The following is a 19,145-nucleotide window of genomic DNA, read 5'->3' as shown; positions in this document are numbered from 1 at the left end:
AGGTCAAAGGTCATGAACAGGTCAAATCTTCTCGAATCACATGGAATTTGGTGGGATGATTGGTTATTATCCGGGGACCATTCGATTAAATTTTGGGATCAATCGGGTCAAAGGTCAAGGTCAAGGTCATGGAAAGGTAAAAAAATTTTTACCATAGCACATTGGTCGCCAACCCGTCGATCGCGATCGACCGGTCGATCTCGGAGACGTTCCCTGTCGATCTCCAAAATAAAATGAAAATATAATCAGAAACACATTGTTCCTTGTTTTCGAACATTTTTTAAAGTGTCTTCTGAAATGTTTTCTTCCTGACTGGAAGATTGACGTCAGAAAAGATCTCCGCCTGATTTTAATGAATGCCTGAAAACGGGTTCGCTTGTGTTGTCAGCTGTGCGCCCCGAAAGAGGGGAGCGTAGGCCTATAGGACAGGTGGGGCGCAGGGGAAATGCAGAAAGACCTTGATAACTTCACATATTGCACACGCTCAAAGTACACCGACATAAAACTCCGTCATCAATAAATAAATGTTGAAATGTCTGTACCTTCGTGTACATGTTTACGTTACGGCATTAACAGGTTACGCCTGCGCATGCGCGACAGCCGAGATTCTTGGCGACTTGCCAGGTCTTACCTCCGTGAGTTGGGCTTTTATGCTGTTGTCCTTCAAAACAAAAGCTCAACATTTAGATTTTTTTTCTTGTCTGATAGAGCAATCTGGTTTACTTGAAAGTGATTGCAATTGAATTGATTTGATTATTTGAAAAGGGACAGATGCAGGAGTCACAAATGGTGATTCTCATATTTATTATTATTTAAATCTGAGGATGTCTGTAGAGTTGATGTGAACTTAATCACCAACGGTCTGAGTTCAGAACCAATCCCAGATGAGAAAACTTTAATGAATACCAAATTTGCCCCGAAAAACTCAGTGGAGTTGAGAAAATCACCAAATCAAAGACCAGGAGCTGGATTACTGACAGACAGCTCACAGACGGCCTCAGACTGGCTGTCTGTGATTATGAACTAACTACAAGCTCACAGACAGAGTTCAGTCACATCCATCACACTGACTGGAATCACATGGCTTGATGGCATTATGATGAGAGCTGAACTCACATGAGTTGCACTGACTGATCATGTTGTCAGTGTCGTGTTGTAATTGGATTGGATTCAATTTATTGTCATTGCTAGAGTACAGGTACAGAGGCAACGAAATGTAAATAAATACAACATTTATATTGGTAGTTCATCTAGCTGCTCATTGAAAATTTGTTTTTTCTTGTTCATATTCAACAAATATCTGACTTGTTATATTACACTTAAATTCTGTGTACCTGGTCACATCAATTTGAACGCTGGACCAAAATGACAATTAGGCCAAATAAAAAGTTGTAAGTCCAGACTGGACCGTCGTTTTCTCTCAACGCCTCAATAGGTAGATCTTGCCGGTCATGAAGGCGGAGGTCAGGGATCTTGGGCTCAAAAAGGTTGGTGACCACTGCCATAGCACGATACATTTTTGTCCAATTGGCATGCAACTAATGCCAAAATGTTCATAATTCAATGCCCAATCTTGTGATATGCGAAGGTATGCGCTCTACCGAGTGCCCGTTCTAGTTCTTATATGTTTTACACAGTGAAAAACAGCCAAATTGACCCCAAAGAACACCGATGCGTCCAAGTTGTGTACAGGACAGTGAAAACATATCTTCATGTGAATTGTATGTCTTCCCAGTTGCTTAAGGAAAAGTCATGAAGCAAAAAAAATTATGTCAATCATATTTTTAGAGACGTTAAACATTGAATGGGGTGAAATTGACCCCAACGGTAATAGGAGGTTTAATTGTTTTATGTTTTAAAGAGTGCTTTTTTAAAAATCCAATGTTTTGGGGGACTCTAGTCAAACCCACTGAATCATGCATGTGCAGTTTTTCCAAGAGGGAACTATTAAGTATCCCACACTATCTGTCATTTTACACAATATGCAACACAACTTTAACTTTCCTGAAACAATAAATCGGTGATGTTAATGTGATCTATTTTCTAAAGACATTAATTACATAAGATATAATGTTAGGAGAAGAAAGAAGTTGGTGATATCTCTTTCTTTCAGGAATGTATTATTCAGGTCCCAATGGAACCCAGTCGCCCAGCCACTAGACCTTTTCTGTTCAATATGTTGCAAGGTTGAATGATGGTTAAAGACGGATTTGATTAGCCAATTAGGGAGTGAATAATCACATCAATAAATGCACACGTGAGTGACCTGCTTCATAAAGTCCATGGGCATTCTCAGGAAAAAGCAACAGAAAAACTCTTCAACTGACGGCTTTGTTAAATATTGATGACAGCGGGGAGACTGAAGAATGGAAAGAGAGAGAAGATACTGGTAGAATAATTGATGGAGTGAAAATAATTGGTCGTAACGTTGTCTTTCTTTGAGTAGTCGTGGTTTTACCTTCGGGGGGAGCAAGAGAATCCACTGAGGCGAGAAGAACAAGTGAAGGAAGAAAGCCTGACGAACAACAATAGAAAATGGAGGATATGACAAAGAAGTGACATTACAAAAGAGACAGTTGTAGTTTAAAAATACCTTTTGGCCTCTGTCTCGTCAGCACGTTAAATCTTTACAAATTCCACACTTTTCTGAAACATATATCAACTGGGAAGATGATCTCTTCCTCAAAGTTAAGTTCTTATGTCCCCAAACTTTAAATAGAACTACTATGTATTTATCCCATTAACCACCATGAAAACAAAGCCTTATTTTCCTATTTTGACATGACAACGCTGACGAAGATGTTCAGATGACTGATCCTATCAAACTCTTGCTGCTTGTCTAGGGTTCGGTTTGATGTGTGGTTGTGCTATAGCTTCTGGCAAATAATTCAGAATGAGTCCCAGTCTGTGCGACGCATTACTTATGGACAGATAATTCAAATCCTAAAAGGTATCTTTGATCTGAGACGTGAGAAACAGCTGCCAAGGTTGGTATCAAATGACGAGACTCAAAGTCTACGGCCTTGCTCAAGGCTCTCTGAGGCTGGTTATACTTTGAGCTCATTGCTAACGCCCACAATGCCAAAGAGAACCTGTTGATGTCTCGGAGGTTTAACATGCTTATCATGTTTAGGTTTAACATGTTAACCACATTCGCATTTCACATCGGCTAGCATTAAATATGTCTGAAAATGTCATACCATCAAATATAGTTGATGATATTTTCTAGTGTAGCTAAAGATTATCCAATGTAAAAAGTGCACAGCTTCTCCAGAAGGTGTTTCCCATCGGAGTGAATGGGTTCTGCGGGTCCGTCAACATGCCCCCTTTTTAGTTCCTGGTGGAACCTTTACAGAACCACCTTTCAGAGGGTCTTACTCCCAGAACCATCCATGAAAGGTTCCACTTGGACCCCCCTATGAGATTCTATAAAGATCCCATGGTGTGATTGTTCCACACAACTCTTTCTGGAGGTGCTATCCAGAACCATTCACCAACAAGAATCCACCCTGGCGGTTCTACCGAGAACCCTATTAAATGCTAAAGGTTTTATCTCTATACCTTTTTGAAACCCTTCCTTCTAAGAGGGTCGACATCATTGTCAATACATTACATGTGTATGTATGTATCATCGTCTGGATGGAACTAGAATGGGCACTCGGTGGAGCGCATACCTTCGCATATCACAAGATTGGGCATTGAATTATGAACATTTTGGCATTATTTGCATGCCAATTGGATATAAATTGAAGAAGATGTTGACCTTTTCATGACCTTGACCATGACCTTTGACCCGATCGATCCCAAAATCTAATCAAATGGCCCCCGGATAATAACCAATCATCCCACCCAATTTCATGCGATTCGGTTTAATACTTTTTTACTTATGCGAATAACACGCATACAAATAAATAAATAAATAAATACACGGCGATCAAAACATTACCTTCCGCATTTTCAATGCGAAGGTAATAAGCCAAAATAAGCTTCAGACTATTGTTGGTACTTTTACTTCCGTCACTGTACTTGCTGTGGTTTCATATTCGCGTCTGACTTATATTTACTCAACATGTATTCTGTAAAGTAGTACTAGTCTTCATGTAGAATATCCAAACCACATGCTGTTGTAACGGCCTGCAAACATCCAGATTATAAATACTAGACAAGTTACACATACGATCACAATGAAAGCCTTTGATGAGTCATTATGAATATAAAGTGTGGCATTGCTTTTTAAAATAGCCTCTCCTATCAACTGTATCTTCATGGTGACGTCACATTAAATATGTAAACGTTGTACCCATGGGCTATGAATAATAAATGAGTTACGCTCATTTTATTTCAGAAATAAAAAGCTTCAGAGTTTATACAACACCACTTGGGTTGAATGAATGCACAACACCTGTATTTTGGCGTTGCACTATTGTGTGATCTTACATTTAAATGTCATTCTACAAACCCACATTTAAAGAAACAATATAATGGAGCCAACCTATGTTGCCATTATCTATGTGCCTAGTGATGTATTTATGCATGTTGTTCTGTTAGCTGGTTAGCTTGCCAGACATCTGCACTTGTAAAATAGAGACTTGTTGAGTGACTCTTTGGTTGTTGTTGTTGTTGTTGTTAATGAAAGATATGACATGTCAATTATTGAGCTGTAGAGTTGCTCCAGGCTGGCTGGTTTCTGATCTAAATATCCATCTCCTCATCCAACTCTCCACCAGAAAGCAACAATAACTATATTTCCTTCAGTGTCAAACGATGTATTCATCTGTTGACACATGACACCACTTGTTGTACCGCAAAGGAGGAAATCGACCGGTTCAAAAGCTACGAGGCCGTCAGGACGTCCAGCAGAGCGAGCAACCCTTGAACAATATTCCCCAAAAGTAGCAGAGGAAGTTAACCAATCGATAAGTGTGAAACTATTCCTCGCCTCGAGGGATCCAGTTTCAACTTTTCTTGAACAAAATTGTGTTGCTGAGAAATATTTAGCCAGCTAGACTGCTCAGGGATGGTGGAATCAGTTATTCCATGAGCTGTGCGTCGACCCGGATTAAACGCCTCCCCTAAGTCACTGGGACCACTGATAAGACGATGCGCCCGGGCGCTGTGCGTGTGTCAGTATGTTCAGGAGCCAGGGCGTGTCGACACGTGTGTGTGTGTGTGTGTGTGTGTGTGTGCCAACACCGATTCTCCCGTGTAAACATGCTGACCTGGCACAACACCAGGAGACACTTTGAACTGTAATCTCCCTCCATCTCTTTTGCTGTCTCACACACACACACACACACACACATGCATCCCCACACACACACACTGAGCCAGGGGCGAGACTTCACACTGGCGAGCTGCTGTGGCTTCGCATTCGGCCACCGACACACATTCTCCCGCACGCACACAAACACTCTGCCGTTGTCACAGACAATCGCATCCTCCGTCTCTCTGGAGATAAAACAATACATTACCTTGCACACAAAATCACTCGCTCCAACGTAACCCTTATTTTTGGGGAGTTTTGTTTACGCCGCCTTTAATGGACATTTGTGCTGACAGTTTTTTGTGAGTGTGTGTTTGGCGGAAAGTGCCTTCCACACTGCAGCCTCAGAGGATCTGCAGGTCTTAAATCAGACACACTGATTTCTTGGTTACAATCATCCAAATCCACCAAATGATCCGTGATAGTTAGACTTCACTTACAATTTCTATCAATGTGTACACAAACAATGTGGCGGATAACGTTGTATCGACATGGGATGCTTTCCTTTGCCAGTTGAAACAGCATTGAACTAGAACGGGCACTCGGTAGAGCGCATACCTTCGCATATCACAAGATTGGGCATTGAATTATGAACATTTTAGCATTAGTTGCATGACAATTGGATATAAATTGACAGCGCTATGGTAAAAAGAAGATGTTGACCTTTTCATGACCTTGACCTTTGACCCGATCGATCCCAAAATCTAATCAAATGGTCCCCGGATAATAACCAATCATCCCACCAAATTTCATGCGATTCGGTTTAATACTTTTTGAGTTATGCGAGTAACACGCATACAAATAAATAAATATATAAATGGCGATCAAAACATAACCTTCCGCATTTTCAATGCGAAGGTAATGAATATTGGAGATTTAAGTTGGAAGGTGTCTCATAAAAGATGATTTATTTAACTCATTTTCAGACAATTTGCAATCAAATTACAAATATTTAATATAGTTCTCACAAAAAATATCATGTTACGTGGATAACCTCTAGTACTAGAGGAACTATGAAAAGAGATGAATCCGTTTAAATTCTTCAAAGTTACCATAATCCATTTTTGTTGGTCCCGTCGTGGCAGAAAGATGCTCCCGTCTCTTTAGCTGCTGAATGTTTCACGATGTCCTCCAGCCGGTGACTAACTGTGTGAGGCTGGCCAGTGACGGCCGGAAACAAGTCAGGAGAAGAACTGCTGTGGGGTTTCTCTCATAGCACTCAAACTATTTGTTTTAGCAGTTTTAAATATTACTTTTTTTATATTCTTGTTCCCTCACAGTGAAGTTCATCTGACAGTTACCACAACTCTGTTTCAATAAACTGTCTTTTCTTTCTGACATGCAGATAAATTCAAACTCCTCCCCTCTGGTAGACGCTACAGATCACTGTTCGCCAAAACCTCCAGACACAAAAACAGTTCCTTCCCCCTCGCCGTCTCACGACTGAACAGCTAACCCACTGTCGCATATACACTACCGTTCAAACGTTTGGGGTCACCCACCCAGACAATTTCGCGTTTAACATGAAAACTCACACTTTTATTTATCAAGTGATTTGCAAAATGAATAGAAAATATAGCCAAGACATTGACTAGAAATAATGTTTTTTATTTGAAATATTAATGTTGTTCTTCAATCGTCAAGCTCAAAGGAAGGCCAGTTTTATAGCTTCTCTAACCAGCATAACTGTTTTCAGCTGTGCTAACTTAAAAAGGGGTTTCAAGGGTTTTCTAACCCTCCGTTAGTCTTCTAAGGCGATAACACAATGTACCATAAGAACACTGGAGACAGGCCTCCACACACCTATGGAGATATTTCATTAAAAACCAGACATTTCCACCTAGAATAGTCATTTACCACATTAACAATGTAGATAGTGTATTTCTGATTAATTTAATGTTATCTTCATTGGATAAAATAGTGCTTTACTTTGACAAATAAGGACATTTCTTCGTGACCCCAAACTTTTGAACGGTCGTGTATATATTTATATATTTATCCCTGAACTTCTCGCACTCTCCACTTCTTCTTGCACGACTGTTTCACAGCTACTGTATATAGCCATTCCGCCTTGGATATACTTTCTTAAGTCACTTTCTTAAACTTCTTAGACCGTTGCACTGTTTTGCACTGTTTGTTTTGTACTGCACTGTTTTGTTTTGTATTGTGTTGTCATGTATATTTTGTGTAAGCACACTGAGAGTCACTTTACCAAGTCAAATTCCTTGTTTGTGCAAACTTACTTGGCCAATAAAACCTGATTCTGAAATGAAAGTCATCAATAAACCACCCTTAACACACAATTATCACTTGGGCTAATGTAAAATAATAAATGTCTAACCCTAAATAAGCACTGCTGCTGTGTCTGAGTCTGCTGGAGGGGCCTGCTAATTCATTACCTCATTGCCCACTGGTTATGTCCTACTTTCACATTCCCAGCCACACTAAAGAGATTGCCACTGCACCGACTGTTGTTGGCCATATATAATTACCGCAATATGTTAAATTATGGGTCGGCATCCACAGTGGAGAGGATTCATCTCGATGGCAAACACAGTACCATGTCGTGATGAGGCTCATCGAGTTAGTCGTTTTCATTTGGGTCCAGGGCTGAAGAGGTTTAGGAGCCCCTGATCAGATAGAAAGCTTCTTAGGGTATTAAACTGGGGCAGAGGGCTCTCAGAACTTCTACCACACAGGCTTTACATTAAAGTTCATTTAATCTCACTCTAGGACTCGGACAAGCTGGTAAACCTCTCCTTAAACAGGGGCCCTCCACAAGCAACCGAAAATAGAATAATGTTGACCCAGTTTTTAAACTACAGGTCTAGAACAATGTAAATAGACGGTGGGCTGCAGTGCTAATTGTAAAGTTACGGTGTTGTCAAGTTCATGTTGTGCATTTCATTTTACTAACACAAATACATTTAATGGCATTTTAATTGTATTTGTTGGGCTCTTATATGTTATGATGTTTTCCTGTTGGAATTATATAAAGTCATTACTCTGTGAATTCTATATAACTTTGAATGCCCTTTACAATTGATCAACATTTTGGTCACAAAAAAATACAACACACTAAAATGAAGTTCGGCAGCTCCTGCTTATTCCCCTCTTTGCTTCGCCTGCCTGGGTTGCCAGATATGCAGATTCCAGGCAGAGTTTTGGCCAGCAGGCAGATAATCTTGTTAGGAACAATTAACTCAGTTGTATTGCTGAATGTCAACTCAATCCCACAGAAGCATTCAAAACTGCACCTGGCAACGCGACCTACAAACGCACTCGTCAAGACGATTCAACGCGCCGGCATCGGAGTTGGAACTCAACAGACGAAGTCACTCACAACTTCACCCGGTGTGAACAGAATAAAGAAGATAAACTCTTCAGCCTCACAGATGGAAGTAGTTTGTGTGTACATTGCTGTGAATGTCATAATGTATTATTATTACCTTTCATGTTGACATGGTGAAGTTTGTAGAACTTATTGACACATCCAACAGTTATGAGCAACATTTGCATTCATTTGGTGGACAATATTCACTCACTTGTAGCTCCTGACGGAACATCTGTCTCTTGAGCTGCTAGAAGCTTCTCTCTGTTCACTGTGCCGGTCAGCTGTTTTATTTTGACCAGGTGGTCAATATAGTTACCTTCGCATTGAAAATGCGGAAGGTTATGTTTTGATCGCCGTGTATTTATTTATTTATTTATTTGTATGTGTGTTATTCGCGTAACAAAAAAAGTTGTAAACCGAATCGCATGAAATTTGGTGGGATGATTGGTTATTATCCGGGGACCATTTGACTAGACTTTGCGATCGATCGGGTCAAAGGTCAAGGTCAAGAAAATGTCAAAATCTTCTTTTTACCATAGCACGGTAATTTTTTATCCAATTGGCATGCAACTAATGCCAAAATGTTCATAATTCAATGCCCAATCTTGTGATATGCGAAGGTATGCGCTCTACCGAGTGCCCATTCTAGTTTTTTTAATTTTTTAAACGTGTCCTCCAAAATAAATCGCTTGATGTTCTCTGTAAAGCAGAACAACATTCATGCTAAATCTAGTCTAAGATGAAATATACTAGAATATTCCCCCCCCCCCCCCCCCCGGGTCTCACTTCTTCAATTATCTACATTTATACCACGGCCGCCGTGAATACTCGATTCTGATTGGCTGCAGGGCGTCCATTGATTTTGATGATGGACGCCTACTAAGTTGACCAGTTAAACTGTCAGTTCCCCATTATAAATGAATGCTACATCCAATTAAAAATAAATCAATCAAATCTGAATATCTTCTTCACAACGTTGTGTGTAGTCGCGCCTCATCCTCTCAACACAACGATTGTAACACACAAGCTGCATGCTGCAATCACTTGACTGGAGACAGGCTTCTTACACATTTTGATCAATAGATTTCCATGACTTTTCCATGACTTTTCCATGACTTTAAAACAAACTTCCATGACCAAACTGAAATCTCGGTATAAACATAAAAAATGTAGAACATTTTGCGTATTGAGAGGGTACGCCGGCTTATATTTTGAGCGTCTTTCTTTAAAAAACATATTAATTATTTCAAACTCGGCGTAAATGAACATGTGATTATAACACATTTCCATGACTTTTCCAAAACTTTTATGATTTAATTTTTTTCCATGACTTTTCCAGGCCTGGAAATGACCATTTTAAAATGCCATGTCTTTTCCAGGTTTTCCATGACCGTACGAACCCTGTGGAGAGCAAGCTAGTCTTTTATACTGCTAAATTATATTTGCTGTGTATTTGCTTTTGCTTTTCCCCAAATGTTCTTTCAGCTGACAAAAACATGTCAATTTAGTTCATAACCACACATAATATGTTTTTAGTTGCTAAGCATCTAGTGTCTGGCTAACTCAATATAACTTGTTCTGAGCATAAATATATAACTCCAAGCACAGGTTCAACAACACAAGAATACAGAAAGTAACATTTCCTCAACATAGTCAAACTACAAAAGTGCTAATCTGTGTTTTAATCCAGATATAGTCGGAAAAGATGTGTTTTTAGTTTCCAGATGTGTTTTATTACACCGTCCGCTTCTACCCTTTAGATGAAAACAGAAGAATCAGCCATCATGTACAATCTGTCAGGGATAAGAACAGTTAGCCGCGCTCACACGACTGTGTCTAATGCAATATGACACGTTTATAATCGGTGGTCTGGCCACTGGGAGGAAGGGAACAAATGAAGCTCCAGGAGGTATACGTGTTCCTGCTTCCACGCAGAATGTATTTCTTCTACATCCAGCATTCATTTGTGTCATGCGTATTGTTTGTGGATGTCAATCTTGTCATCGGCTCCACGGCGACACGCCCACATCGTTAGCCTCTCACCTCGCTGCAGTCTGAATAAGATTCTCTCTCGACCTTCAGTCCAATCAGGCCGATGCTTCGCGCCCCAGCCTCCTCCTCCTCATCGTCGCTCAGCCTTCTGAGATTCCTCGGCTGCACCGGCCGACCGGCCTCAGCAGATTCATCAGCCGCCACTCGTGTCTGAACTCCACGGGGGGATTTATCGCGCTGCGTTTCAAGTCGGACGCCCCTCGATTTAAAATCTCACAGTAGAATAGAAGCGCCGAAGACTTTATTATCACACATCATCTGTTGTATTGAGCTATAATGTTTTCTACATGCATTCGTCTCTCCTGATTGAACTACAGAAAGAGGACATCTATCACAGGTTCGGATTAAGCAAATGTATATGACAGGGTTCTTACACATTTTGACCGATGGATTTCCAGGATTTTTCCATGACTTTAAACCAAATATCCATGACCAAACTGAAATCTCGGTATAAACATGAAAACTGTAGAAAATGTTGCGTCTTGAGAGCGTACGCCGGCTAATATTTTGAGTGTCTTTCTTCAAAAAATATATTAATTATTTCAAACTCGGCGTAAATGAACATGTGATTATAACACATTTCCATGACCTTTCCAAAACTTTTATGATTTCAGTTTTTTTCATGACTTTTCCAGACCTGGAAATAAACATTTTAAAATTCCATGACTTTTCCAGGTTTTCCATGACCGTACGAACCCTGTATGTAAGGGATTTACATCTTTAGTGACTCTAAAGGGATCTGTTGGTGAATTTAAAGAAGGGGCCCTCTGGACTTGACCTCCCATGATGTGTTGCAACTACAAAACAAACTGGAACTATAATGGTTGGAATAAAATATTCAAACGACACCAAATGATGAGGTCATGTTGGCGTCTGTCATGTTTAAAGAAGCATGATGCAGCCACAGCTGTCCCATTTGATTTATGTTGAGAGGAACAGATGCAGTGATGTCATAATTAGCATCCAGGTTGAAAGGAGACGTTAATCAGATACATCGAATAAAGGTCACTGCTTCATTTTTATATTTCATTCATTAACTTAAAATACTAAATGGCAAAATCAATGTCAACCTTTCCTGATTAAAAGGTTGAATTAAATAAAAAAACGTGTATCTTTCAATTATTGTTCTGGTATCTATTGTTTTATACCAAACAAGAAAATAAATCAAATCCCACCAAAGCTAGCTATAACCACAGGGCTTGGAGCAATTCTATACCTCACAATGTGATACTTTGGGGAGATAAATACAACGTTGAGGCAGGTACACCTCATCTTAAAAATAGTCACAAAAAAGGTTTAACAAAGTTGACAGCTCAAACAGTCAAACTCAAGACTCGTATCTTGTTCACAGGCATTGGTCATGCACCATAATGAGACTTTTACCAAATCTTTAGGATTGTTTAGTTCTCCTTCAAGTTTACAACAAAACTATGGTCGAGGTTTCACTTTCAGGGGTGGAGAAAAGTAGATTTAACTATTGTCAGAGGATTGTAACACAACCGAAGAAGCATCTAGAGCAGCCGCACCGAGCTGTGTGAAAACCAAGCCAATCAGGTTTGGCCACAACAGCGCTCCAATCGGACTAATGTATTACAAAAAATCAAATTCCAACAATAAAAACCTGACAACAAAGAGTGCTGCTAGCAAACCTCCTGATAGCTTGTATCTGACCATGCAGGTTAGACAGCTATGGGACATGTGAAACTGTATGCGTTCTTCTATTGAAGAAGAGTAACGGTAGAAGAAGAGGAGGGTAGAAGAAGATTAGGGTAGAAGAAGAGGAGGGTAGAAGAAGATTAGGGTAGAAGAAGATTAGGGTAGAAGAGGAAGGTAGAAGAAGAGGGTCGAAGAAGATTAGGGTAGAAGAAGAGTAAAGGTAGAAGAGGAGGGTAGAAGAAGGTTAGGCTAGAAGAAGAGGAGGGTAGAAGAAGAGTAAAGGTAGAAGAGGAAGGTAGAAGAAGAGTAAAGGTAGAAGAGGAGGGTAGAAGAAGAGGAGGATAGAAGAAGAGGAGGGTACAAGAAGAGTAAAGGTAGAAGAGGAGGAGGATAGAAGAAGAGGAGGGTAGAAGAAGAGGAGGGTAGAAGAATGTTAGGCTAGAAGAAGAGGAGGGTAGAAGAAGAGTAAAGGTAGAAGAGGAGGGTAGAAGAGGAGGATAGAAGAAGGTTAGGCTAGAAGAAGAGGAGGGTAGAACTCTACCCTCCTCTTCTTCTTCTTCTCTCTTCTCTCTTCTGCCTCTCTTCTTCTAAGCTTCTTCTACCCTAATCTTCTTCGACCCTCCTCAAGAAGAGTAAAGGTAGAAGAGGTGGGTAGAAGAAGAGGAGGATAGAAGAAGAGGGTAGAAGAAGAGTAAAGGTAGAAGAAGAGTAGGGTAGAAGAAGGGGAGGGTAGAAGAAGAGTAAAGGTAGAAGAATGTTAGGCTAGAAGAAGAGGAGGGTAGAAGAAGAGTAAAGGTAGAAGAAGGTTAGGCTAGAAGAAGAGGAGGATAGAACAAGGTTAGGCTAGAAGAAGAGGAGGGTAGAAGAAGAGGGTAGAAGAAGAGTAAAGGTAGAAGAAGAGGAGGGTAGAAGAAGAGTAGGGTAGAAGAAGGGGAGGGTAGAAGAAGATTAGGGTTGAAGAAGAGGAGGGTAGAAGAAGAGGAGGATAGAAGAAGAGGGTAGAAGAAGAGGAGGGTAGAAGAAGAGGAGGGTATACTGTATGCTTTGTATTGATATCCCACAGCTAGACTCAAATGTCTAAATGTGAAGGCATCTCTAAATGCTCCTGCTGGTCCTTTCACCTCGTTAGTCTCATTCCCTTCACCTGGTCCTCACGCCGTCTCACCTGCAGCACATTCCCTAATCAGTCCCTCACTCCCACCTCGTTAGTCTCATTCCCTTCACCTGGTCCTCACGCCGTCTCACCTGCAGCACATTCCCTAATCAGTCCCTCACTTGTCCTCTGCCAGATTGTTTGTGTTTTTCCTGACCAAGCCCTCCAGCGTGCCATACTCCTCCTGATGGTACTCCAGTAAAAGATCATTATTTGCAGCTCTGTCTCCTGAGTCGTGCTTTTGGGTTCCCGGTTATCGCCCCGTGACGAGAAGAGATGATGATTTGTTTTAAGCACGAACATATTCAAAGTGTAGTCAGCGCTGTCGGAATACCACACTGCGTTACATAGTTTAATGGCATTAGTTGGATATGGAGTCAAGAAAGTACTTGACTTTGAAGATGAAAACTTTTCAGTTAATGCAAGACTTGATTGTAAGATGTAATTCCAAATATCATAAAAAATTGCATTTTGGGTTATTTTATTCAAACCTGATCAGTGACAATACGGAGGATAACTTCAGAGTGGTCTAAAAAAGAGAAACGGGTCTCCCTAGAATCACAAATGAGGTAAAGAAGCAAATTAAGAAAGGGGAAGATCGTAAATGCACATTTATTCTTCACTAATAATCAACCAACCAAATAAATGAATGCATCGCTCCACAAAACAATCTAGCAGCAGTTATTTTAATCAAAGTCCTGGTGGGTCTGTCATCCAGCGTGACAAACAGGATTTGACATGGTGATGAGAGGACGGCTCCCAGGTTCACGAAACACATTCTGTCTGTGTGTGTGTGTGTGTGTGCTCGTTAAATACCCCCCACCTCGTCACCTTTGACTTCCTCCCCTCGCAATCTGCTCTCTTGAGGAGGCGACAGTTTGATCGGATGACTCTCTCTCTTCATAATCCGAGACACAGGCTGCTGTGAGGTAACCTTGTGACAGCACCGCTGACAGCACCCCATGCACTGTAACGGTGGCAGCTGATAAGCACTTCCACTGTCGACTTGTTGAAGCACACACGCGCCTGTGACTTCAGATCTGAGAGGAGATCAACTACAGAAATGACTTTTGTCACGGGTGCAATGGGTTTGAACCCAATTACACCGTCTGCGACCACAAAGAAACGCCATTGACCTCCTTTAATCCAAATGAATATCACGCGAAAGACACAAATGAGCTGCAGGCTGCACAACCGTGGAGATGTTGCATTATGAATGTGCCGAGGACACCGGCGATAACCCCCCTCAGCCGGCGGCTCCAGCACCGCGGACAGCGCCAGCGACCCAAACTACGGCAGCCGACACGGTCCACGTTAGAAAGCGAGTGGAGTTTTATTTGTACATGCAAACTTCTTAATTTGAAGAAGAGAGGAGTATGAATGTGTAATATTCTGGAAAGAGTGAAAGAGCACACGCGGGAGAAGAGAGATACACGGAGCCGGTTTCTTTGAAGAATGCCGGTTCCGTTGGACTTACCGCGTTATTCTCTTTGAAGCCATATGTTGAACACACACTTTTCCACGCACTGTTGCCGTCTCAGCCGAACAGCCCGGGGAGAATATCCAGGAAATAACATCCACCCAACTCATCCACCCGACTCCACTTTCCCCCTTTTTTTCGGGAGGGAAGAATCCCGCTGCTCGCGCAGTCAGGACGAGAAGAAGAAAAAATAGTTTTTGGTCAAGTCACACACACACGCGCGCGCGCACACAAAGGATAATGGTCTCCTTTTCCTTTAGTCTTCTTTGAGTTTAAGTCTCCGGTGTGGGACTTACACGGTGACTGCGAGCTCTGGAGGAGAGAGACGGGGTAACAGTGTGTGTCCTCTCGTATTCCCCCTTGCGTTCAACCGGAGAGAGAGACAGGGAGGGAGGAGGGAAGAGAGAGAGAGAGAGAGAGAGAGAGAGAGAGCGAGAGAGAGAGAGGGAGAGACGATGCGGAGTCACACGGGGAGGTTTCGTCGGAAGCTTGTGGTGCGTTTTACCGCAGCAGCGGCAGCAGCGAACCGGCGCGACGCCGCGTAATCTCATTATGTTCCCGGCAAAGGGCGCGCGGATTACCGGCTGGTTGTTCCGCTCTGCTCTCTGCACCGCATGGCGGAGAGGGGAAGCACCGGGTCACCGTCGAATTAAACGTCAACTCGTCGGTATATCCACTCAATCTCTCTCTCTCTCTCTCTCTCACACACACACACATACACACACGTTAATACAGCAAAGACAACCACACACACACACAAGTTAGTAACCGATGTTCACTTTAAAATGAAACATTTGGACCTCCTTGGCTCGACATGCGCAATCCCAAAAGTAGCTTCCTCGGTCGTGTTGCTACAGGTGCGCCATAGCCTACAGTAGCAAAAAGGTACACCTGTGTTGCACGGGCGCATTATTTGGGATTGCCAGCTGTATATCCACAAAGTGAAAGTGCAGAACTATTATCAGCTATTTGTACTCAGAAAACAGATAATGTTCATTACTGTAAACACTTATATCAGCTTTAATGTAAGTTGCCTTCTTAGATGTTTTTACCATGGAGGTTGAGCTAAATCTACGTCATACACTGTTGGGTAGTGAATACATCTATCATCCTATTTCATTTGATGATGTTTTTTGAATGAAAATGTTTATTTTGATTAAGCAGAGAATACAACATTTCTTAAAGCCTTACATTCCTATAATGCTGCAGCAGCAGTACCAGGGTACATCATTATTATTCCACAGATTCTTCCACCTTGTCAAATCCTGACTCCTGCATACCCACAATGGAACTTTACCTTAACCTATAGCAAAGATGAGGAGCGAGCTACAGACGTCTCTTTGTGACTCCACACAACCACATTATTCCAACATGTTAGCATAAACTGATGCTTGAGTCTTTTTGACACTTTCCACAGATGTGTTGGGGTAGAGTTCTGTTTTTACGTACCATGCTTGACTAAATGTACTTACTTCCCACCACTCTGCAGCATGCATGCACCACTATTCATAATTTATAACCCCAATACACTGAACTTGCATTTCTTTATCCACAGAAAGTACTCCACAGTGAAACCCAGGAAAGAAAAACATTCTATTACAGCTATTACTAAACCGTTTCACTATTAATCCTAAATAAAAATAGCATAGCTCCCGAAATGGTCGCATGTACAAAAGATGCTGCCGACAAATAATTGTAAAGTTGTAATGAATCTTCTGGCAGAGGGGGAGATGCAGAACACACACTGGCTAAAGAAGCGTCACAGCCAGCACCTTTTAAAATAATTACTTTGACTATGTAGATGGAGGAGGAGCTAAACTGAACTCCTGCACAGACTCTATAAAAAGTTGATTATACGTCTTCTGTGTGGATTAATGGTTCCTTTTCGTCTTTGTGGTAAACCTTTGTGTAATCCTGCTCTTGAGATCCCAGCGTCTTTATTTTGTGGAGATTCCTCTCAGCCTACGGATCTGCTCACTGTTTGCTTTGGAAGGTAATTTATTTTGTAGGCAATTACAAAGAATGATTTATTTTGCACTTCCCCAAACACTTAGAATAGGCACTTAAAATATATCAAAATAGTGGTAGAAATAGGCTAAGAGAAAACAAGAACACTAAACATTGACCAGGTTTACTTTGTGTCTAGAGTTCAATAAAAGATGACCTAAAACAGCACATTTTGACCCAGTTTTCTTTGAGTCAACTCCGACACCTTTACCTACTCATCTGTTTGGCTGACATTTGAGTGGTCGATTGTTTTGGTGTAAGGTGACATTTAGACCCCTTGAGTTATTTTAAATTAGTGGTAAGTGGTGCTTCGGAGGTATACTGAGTGTGCCGTGATAAAAGCACAACATGGGACAGTTGTTTCACAAAGACGTGTCATCTGCAAATTAAAAGTCAAATATTCAGCATTAAAAAGTGATATATATTTGTGTAGTGCCTGGCAGCAGTCATGACTCGGGCTACTGCAGCTATAATAATGCAGTTCAACCACAATTAGTTGTCATTCAGAGCTGTATCCTCTGCTAATGAAATATGAGGTTGGAAGAATGATAGTTGTAAGACGGCCATCTGCTCAATGATATCAGTGACTTTAGTAATGACTTTCTTTATTTTGTAATTTGATGGCAAAGTTCGGATATGATGGATGGAGCCAGTCCCCTCTGTGCTCCTGAGTGGCTGAACATACCTGTCCATGCATCTCCTCTGTGGGATTACAGTATCGTTTCTATATGTGACGCCCAACACAGCAATAACGGTAACAGCTCTGCATTAATTTCTTAACGGCATCTCCCAATAAATTATAAATTGATCTGGCCAAGCATAAAAGTTGCAGGATAACTATTTCTTAATCTGATAATACAATCAAAGGATTGACATGTCTACCAGTAAAAGGGGTTTCAAGGCACCCGGCCAAGCCCATTATAGCCCCGATACCACTGTGATCTTACTCGTGTGTCCATCTGCTCTGCTCTGTGGGATTACACCAAATCCTATTGAGCTCAGGGAAAGGCAGCCAAGATCAGGAGGCCTGAACCGATCATGACAAACCGCCAGAACAAGAGACGGTTGTCTTTTCCAACCAAGCACAATAAGGATAAAAAAGGAATTATTATGCACCGAGTCGGTGCAATTAGACGTAGGTGGCATACGGAATGTCTGATAATGCCATTCGGGAAATAAAAAAAGTGGTGCAGAGTCAGTCACAAAGCCTCAGAGTATACTGGTTCAACGTACTCTCACATAACTGAGGAGACGCGTAAAGTTATTGATCCATAAAGGTTTCTTTCCGCTTGTTTGAATCACACCCCAGGAATTGTACTGCAGTGCAGAAGTCAGCTACACACGCAGGTAGAAAGTTGTGATTTCTCTAGAACTTCTGCCTTTAAATCGTAGCCTGTTGTATTTATGTCCCGCGGTTCTCTGTCCTCTCCTGTTAAGCTCTTCCTCTCCTTAATGTGACATCACAGTGATTTAAGATGTGGATGTGCTTTCCTCTCGACGCTCTCTCATACTAATGCAAGGAAAGCTACCTCCCTGTTCTTCAGCAGAGGTGGAGCTGGTAGCCAGACTTACAAGAGCAAACACAATCAGCCGGTGCTCATTCTTTAAGTAATTTGTCTTTTAAAACTGAAAAATACATCTTGAAACACTCTGATGAAACATAAACCTTATTTTATAGTTGCTTGTCCCAGTGGGGGTGTTCTTCCCTCCGGCCTCAGGGGGTAGTAATGAGCCAGAGGGGTCAGAAGATGATGCTCTAGAAAACAAAGAGCAGCAACAGAAAAGTGAGATTCATGGAAGTGTTTTCAAACATGTTTTTCTTCAGTTTTGCTCGGGAATAGACTTTAAGGATAAAGATCAAGTGGTTGGTTATTCAAATGTACTTTTGTTAACCGACCGGCTTCCATTGAAGTTCAGCCGACTTCCTGAGTTTTTCAACGGGACCTTTAAGAAACGTCTCCCTCACAAGTGGATGTACAGTCCCTAAAAAGACTTGTGCGATAACCGTTTCAATTGCTGCCATTACTTCCAAAGCAATAGGCTGAGCTTTAGGTATTAAGGAAACTTAAAAATCCCGAATTCTTGTTAACTTTTATCGAGCAATAGAAAGCACCCTGAAAGGACTCGGCACGCCAAGTGCCAAGACTGAAAGGCTCTGCAGCGGGTGATTAATACCACCCGGAACATCATTGATACCCAT

General features: G+C 41.4%; 1 protein-coding gene across 1 annotated transcript in view; it reads right to left on the bottom strand.

Annotated features, from left to right (window-relative positions):
* LOC130204109 (protocadherin-15-like) overlaps window positions 1-14,978 on the bottom strand; it is a 172,405-nt gene extending 157,427 nt beyond the window's left edge. The window contains exon 1 of the mRNA XM_056430631.1: window positions 14,936-14,978. The gene's annotated coding sequence lies outside the window, so the exon portion shown is untranslated. The remainder of the gene's footprint in view (window positions 1-14,935) is intronic.
* Between the last annotated feature and the right edge of the window lie 4,167 nt (window positions 14,979-19,145).

Source organism: Pseudoliparis swirei, chromosome 13, assembly GCF_029220125.1.
Source record: "Pseudoliparis swirei isolate HS2019 ecotype Mariana Trench chromosome 13, NWPU_hadal_v1, whole genome shotgun sequence".
Taxonomy (NCBI): Eukaryota; Metazoa; Chordata; class Actinopteri; order Perciformes; family Liparidae; genus Pseudoliparis; species Pseudoliparis swirei.
This window is presented reverse-complemented; position numbering and strand designations above follow the sequence as displayed.